General features: G+C 39.1%; 1 non-coding gene across 1 annotated transcript; it reads right to left on the reverse strand.

Moving 5' to 3' along the window:
• Positions 1-5772: 5772 nt before the first annotated feature.
• Positions 5773-5874, reverse strand: LOC118624813. Its single transcript, XR_004958482.1, has one exon. It is a non-coding gene; the product is annotated as a U6 spliceosomal RNA (small nuclear RNA).
• Positions 5875-6707: the final 833 nt, after the last annotated feature.

The following is a 6707-nucleotide window of genomic DNA, read 5'->3' on the forward strand; positions in this document are numbered from 1 at the left end:
TTTACTCCCTTCTTTATCATTTAGTGGATACAAGGACTTTAAAAGGAAGAATATTATCTCTTTTATGTTCCATGACTGTATATCTGAGTGAAATAATTAGTACTATGCTTTGGTAATACTCAGGGTGGTATGATATTAAGAGGGGATAAATTTACTTTGGTCAATGGATAAAAAAATCTTGTTTTAAGAAAATCTAGGTGTATGAGAGATCAGATCCCAGAGATTAGTTGTCATTTATTCTGTAGACAAGCAAAGATAATACATAAGAAATGGAACTATTTCTGTTGCCCATTTCAAAGGTTCATTTTCGGTGAATAAATAAAATCTATGTGTTTTTAAAATTTCATTTAAATTGATTTAGAAATTATCAAGTGGGAAGTAAAATGAGAGGATAGGAGTTTTTTCACTAACTGTGACATTGGGAAAGGTCATTAAATGCTATGCTTTCATTTCCTCCTTTGTACAGTGGAAATGATAATGATAGTACTTATGTATAGGGTTCTTGTGACGATTAATGGAAACAATATCTTAAAATGCTTAACCAAGACTGTGATCAATAAATATGAGCTATTATAAACATTAACCAAACCAAGAGCCCACTTTAAGGCATTGTGCAGGAATATCACAAAGAAATAATACATGGCTTCCTTCCCCGGGGACTTTGCAATTTGCAGTCTCTTTGGGGAGGTGGATATGTAAAGAGCTACTACTTAAAGCAGCCAGAATGAAATGTGTTGCATTGTACTTACAAGATGAGATGAGGCTAGAGTAATTAATGATCTCTGGATGTCTTAGAGCAGCAATTTTCAACCTTTTTCATCTCACAGCATATACAAACTAATTACTGAAATTCTGTGACATACCAAAAAATATATTTTTTGCTGATCTGACCAAAAAAAAAAAAAAATAGGTATAACTTTGATGCATTCACACCAGATGGCTATTGTTGTGTTGGCTGTTGTCATTCTTTTATTTGACAATCTAAGGGAAAAGAGGTCAGTGCCCCTGACTACATAGTCCAGTATTGCATGTTTTAAAAATTCTTGTGGCACACCAGTGTGCCACGGCACACTGATTGTCAACCACTGTATTAGAGAATGCCTCAGCCAACGGTGACATTTGATCTGGCCCTTGGAAGAGGATGAGGGATGCCACAGATGGAGAAGCAGAGGAAAATGACCTAGACAAGTGTCCAGAAAGTGTTTAGGGAAGGATTCTCTTGGGCTTAAGGGCAGGAAGAATAGGGGGTGATGGACAAAGAAGTGATGGAAAAAGCATGTAAAGAGCAGGGTCCAGGATATAAAGGGTCCAGGATGCCAAGGGGGAGAGGTTGGACTTGGTTCTACTTATTCATTATATTTTATAACATTTTTCATATCAGGGCTCTGAAAAAGTCAGCCTGGAAGAAAACTCATGCAAAGTTTTATTTCTCTCCCTTTGGAAAAAAAACAAACCCAAACAAACCACCCTTGTAAATCATTAATGGCCCATTTTATAAAGAAGATTACAGTCCTGAGAGTTACTATTTTTCTATTCAGCAGAGAAATAAAAAGAAGCACATTGAATTATGTGAAATGTGAATTGGTCTCTGTGCTCCAGTACCTATCTGGGGCAGATTTATAAATACGCAAATCATATAAATGACCATTGTTTAGGAACTTTAATGTTAAAGAACTTTTAATGTCAAAGCAAGGATGCTGAAGAAATGTTTTAAGGAAAAAATAGTTGTAGTCTGGAAATCTCGGGATTATTCTTGTATTCTGTATTCATTTATGTCTAACCAGTACTTGAAGATTTTTAGTTTTCTGCCTACTTTGCCAATACTTAAAACATCTGAAATATTGAGAATTGACTCCCTCATTTATTAGTCCTTAAGTACCTTTTAAAGGTAACAGTGAGCTCTGGCCAGTTTGGTTCAGCAGTTATAGCCTTGGTCCACAGACCAGGGAGTCGCGGGTTCGATTCTAGTCAAGGGCATGTACCTCGGTTGCGGTTTGTCCCCGGCCCTGGTTGGGTCATGCGGGAGACAACCAGTCGATGTGGCTATATCACATCGATGTTTCTCTCTCTCTTTTTCTCCCTCTCTCCCACTCTATCTGATGACAAATGGAAAAGTGAGGAATAAAAAAAAAAGTAAAGGTAAAGCAGTGAGATCTTAAGTTATTTGATCGCTTTCACTGCGCATTTAATTGAGGTAGAACTAATAATTTGATTCAGGTAGAACTAATATTCAGAGAATTAACTTCCAAGAAAAGGTTTGACTGTTTCTAAAAAATTACACAAGATTGCTTTCCTCAAAAGTTTGATGACTCCTAGAATAATATTGGGAGTAGTGTTGGGAATAGATGATAAGAATTTTTTTTAAGTTATAGATTAGACAAGCAATATTCTAATTAAAAGCCTATAGTTGAAGGGAAAATTGTCCAAAGAATTAAATATGAAAACCAACTCTTTCAGTGTTCCAAGAATATTTAATTATCTTAATGAAGTTTACTTTTATCTCAACTAGGAATTATTTAAATTCTCTATGGCATCTTTACTGAAAATAAAAATAGAAATAAAAATTCTCCTTACAAACTTTTTAGGGCAAAGTTTGGAAGCACTCACAATGTTAGCATTGACTGAGTACCTCCCCCATCTGAGAGTCAGCATTGACTTTCTGAATTTTCTACTGCTGTATTTCTTTGGGCTTAATCTCCAAAGAGATTTTCTTGTCTCATCAAAACTAACCTGGCTAGTGTCCCATTTCTTTAGTGCTCAAATAAATAACATCAAAGCACCACCCAACTACCTCCACAAGTGATACATTCAAGGGGGACTCAGAGAGCATCAGAGCCCCATGGAAGTAAGTCCTGCTCTGTGGGCTGGGCCCCTGCACTGCTGATCCTCCATGGTGGTCACAGCCAGTCCTTGTAGCCAATCTATTGGCCTAGGGGTAAATACCTCCCATTGACGTGCCAACAGCAATTAAGGCTCAACTATAACAGGAGGGTGTACAGAGCCCACACTGGGGGAGGGTGGGCACACCTGGATTGCCCAACTCAGGTGAACAGAGAAGCGGTGCCCCTGGACCCTAGAAGACACCTACATAAATCCACTCCACCAAGCCTGGGAGATGCAGCAGCTCTGTCTAATACATAGAAACAAATGCAGGGAGGTTGCCAAAATGAGGAGACAAAGAAAAATATCCCAAATGAAAGAATAGAACAAAACTCCAGAAAATAACTAAATAGGATGGAGACAAGCAATTTACTAAATGAAAGTTCAAAACACTGATTGTAAGGACACTCAATCAACTTAGGGGAAGAGTAGATGAACTTAGTGAGAACATCAACAAAAAGATAAGGAACATAAAAACAGAACTAGGAAACAAAAAAGAACCAGTCAGAAATAAAGAACACATTATAGGGAATCAACAGTGGTGTAGGTGAAGCAGAGGATCAAATCAGAGATTTAGAAGATAAGGAAGCAGAAAACACACAATCAGAACAGCAAAAAGAAAAAAGAATCCAAAAAATTGAGGATAGTGTAAGGAGCTTCTGAAACAACTTCAGGCATACCAACATTCACATCATGGGCATGCCAGAAGGAGAAGAGAGAGAGCAAGGAATTGAAAAATCAATGTGAAAAAATAATGACAGAAAACTTCCCTAACCTGGTGAAGGAAATAGATATATAAGTCCAGGAAGTGCAGAGAGTCCCAAACAAGATGAACCCAAAGAGACGCACACCCAGACACATCATAATTAAAATGTCAAAGTTTATAGACTGAGACCATCTTAAAAGCAGCAAGTGAAGAGCAGTTAGTTACCTACAAGGGAGTACGCATAAGACTGCCAGTTGATTTCTCAACAGAAACTTTGAAGGCCAGAAATCTTGCAGGATTGGCAAGAAATAGTCAAAGTGATGGAAAGCAAAGACCTACAATCAAGATTACTCTACTGAGCAAAGCTATCATTTAGAATTGAAGGACAAAAATGAATTTCCCAGACAAGAAAAAGCTGAAGGAATTCATCACCATCAAACCAGTTTTATATGAAATGTTAAAAGATCTTCTTTCAAAAGGAGAAGGAAAAACAAAGATAAAATATATAGTTAATAAAATGGCAATAAATACATATCTATCAACAATTGAATCTAAAACACAAAATAAATGAACAAGCAGAACAGAAACAGGCTCATACATACAGAGAACATAGTTGCCAAATGAGAGGGGGGTTGAGGAGATGGGTGAAAAAGATTAAGAAGTACAAATTGGTTGTGACAGAATAGTCATGGGGATGTAAAGTACAACATAGGGAATGTACCTTGGTGATTATGTATGATGTCAGATGGGTGTGAAATTTATCTGGATAATCACTTAGTAAGTTATGTAATATCTAATCACTGGCTTGTATCCCGGAAACTAATATAATATTGTATGTCAACTATAATTGAAAAATAAAAACTATTTAAAGTAAAAAATAAATAAAGAAAAATGTTGCAGTAGTATCTCCCATAGCATGTGTTCTTCTTGCAGTGTGATTTGACAGTCCTCCCACTGAAAGATGGGGTCTGTGTTTTCTCCTCTTGGACTTGGGCAGTCATGTGACTGCCTCAAGCAAGAGTGAGCAACAAGAGTGACGTTATGGGACTTCTAAGGCTAGATCACGCAATGGCGTACACATCTGTATCGTTTTCTTGGGACACCCACACTTTGATCCCATCCTCAGTGCTGTAAGGAAGCCTTTTTTAGTCCATGTGGTGAGGCCACATGTCGATGTCTGAATGGACAGCCTAGCTGAGGTCCCAGCTGACAGCCAGGCTCAAGCACTAGTGAGTGAAGATTCCTCCAAAGGACCCAGCCCTCAGCTTCTGAGTCTCCTCAAAGAGCAGAGATATACTATCTATGCTGTCTCTTTCCCAAATTCCTCACCAACCAGAATCCATGAACGTAATAAAATAATTGTTTCACAACATCAAGTTTGGGATGGTTTGTTACGCAGCAATAGCTAACCTGCATAAGATAGGAGGGTTTAATCTACTCCAAACCTATTCATAGTATTTTAAAATATTGTAAAAAAAAGGAACTGTGTTATTTCTATTATTTTAATAGTTTAACACTGTGATGGAAAGCTGTAGTTATTGCTTATTGGAACTTAAGAGCTGGACAGAAATGTAAAAATATTGGCATTTTTACTTTTTCTCAAGCAGCATCAAATATAATGATGGTAATTGTCATAATCACTGCAAACATCACCTCCTTGGCTGTTAAATAGAGGGGCTGGCTGTATTCATGTTTGTTTCCACTTTTCCAAGAAATGAGAAGTGAGCCTCTCCATACCCCTGAATGTCTTCAGAGTGGAATCCCACGTGAATTGTTTTTGGTGCTCTCTCACTGGCTTCCCATCTTTCAGAACCAGTGGTGGGCAGAAAGCAGATGCTCTGTGGATACTTTGGGAAGAGAAGAGAGGAAGTACTTTCTCCTCTTTGCATCTTTTTAAAAAAAGTCCTCACCTGAGGATATTTTTCCATTGATTTTTTTTTTTTTTGAGAGAGTGGAAGGTGGGAGAGAGAGAGAGAGAGAGAAGAAGAAGAAGAAGAAGAAGAAGAAGAAGAAGAAGAAGAAGAAGAAGAAGAAGAAGAAAGAGGAGAGGAGGGGAGGGGAGGGGAGGGGAGGGGAGGGGAGGGGAGAGGGAAAAATTGGATGTTAGAAAGGCATGGTTACCTCCTACACAACCCTGACCAGGTCCAGGGATCGAACCTGTAACCCAGGTGCATGCCCTTGGCCGGAAAAATATGGAGTGCTTCACAAATTTGCATGTCATCTTGCACAGGGGCCCTGCTAAACTTCTCTGTATCTTTCCAGTTTTAGTATATGTGCTGCTGAAGTGAGTGTTCCTTTGCATCTTTATACAATACTTTGGGCAATTGGCTTTCCTGAACCCAAATGTTCAGCATTATAGTTCACCTCCTCATCTGTCCAAGAAGACGATATAAGTTCTCTTTCCCACTACGACCCCCTGCCCCCACCTACGGTCCTTTGCTCAAAGAGTTTATTCTATCAAGAATGAGCTCTCTAGCCTTCAAAGTCTAGTAGAAATTTACCTTCTTCATGAAAGTTTCATGAGTTAGAGGCAGCACTTGAAACATCTTAGCACTTTTTTGGCACATCACTTAGAATTCTTAACACCACCAATGCCAGTTTCCCTGATTAGTTTTTGATGCCATTCTTGGCAGGGTCACCATCTTATTCTCCTCCATGACCTCTTCTGTGGTTTCTCAGGAAATGCTTGTTGAATTCCATAAGGCAGCCTGAGGTGGTGCCAAGATTGTGCAATCAGAGTCAAGATGTTTGGCTCTCCATCTCAGTTCTGAGCCAGGTCTGTCAATAAGCAGACCCCGGAAGTGGTGGTGTGACCCTAGAAGATTCTTCACTTTCCTGGGCCTCAGTTTGCTCCTCTGGAAAATGGGAAGTTGAGAGTAGGTTCATGGTTCTCAACTAGGTACGCTTCTCAACACCGCCGGTGCCTGGAGGGGCTGACATGCTTGGTTGTGCATCCTTGGCTGGATACTTATATACTTTATAAGACGCCTTCCGGTTCCAGAAATGTATGTGGGTTGTTGGATGTTGCTGTGGCCTGTGGGGCTGGACGGAAGGAAGTGAGCGGATCCGAATTACAGATGATCACTTTAGAGGCACAGCAAAACCGAGTTGAGGCAACTCT

Source organism: Molossus molossus, unplaced genomic scaffold (genome assembly GCF_014108415.1).
Source record: "Molossus molossus isolate mMolMol1 unplaced genomic scaffold, mMolMol1.p scaffold_m16_p_10, whole genome shotgun sequence".
NCBI lineage: Eukaryota > Metazoa > Chordata > Mammalia > Chiroptera > Molossidae > Molossus > Molossus molossus.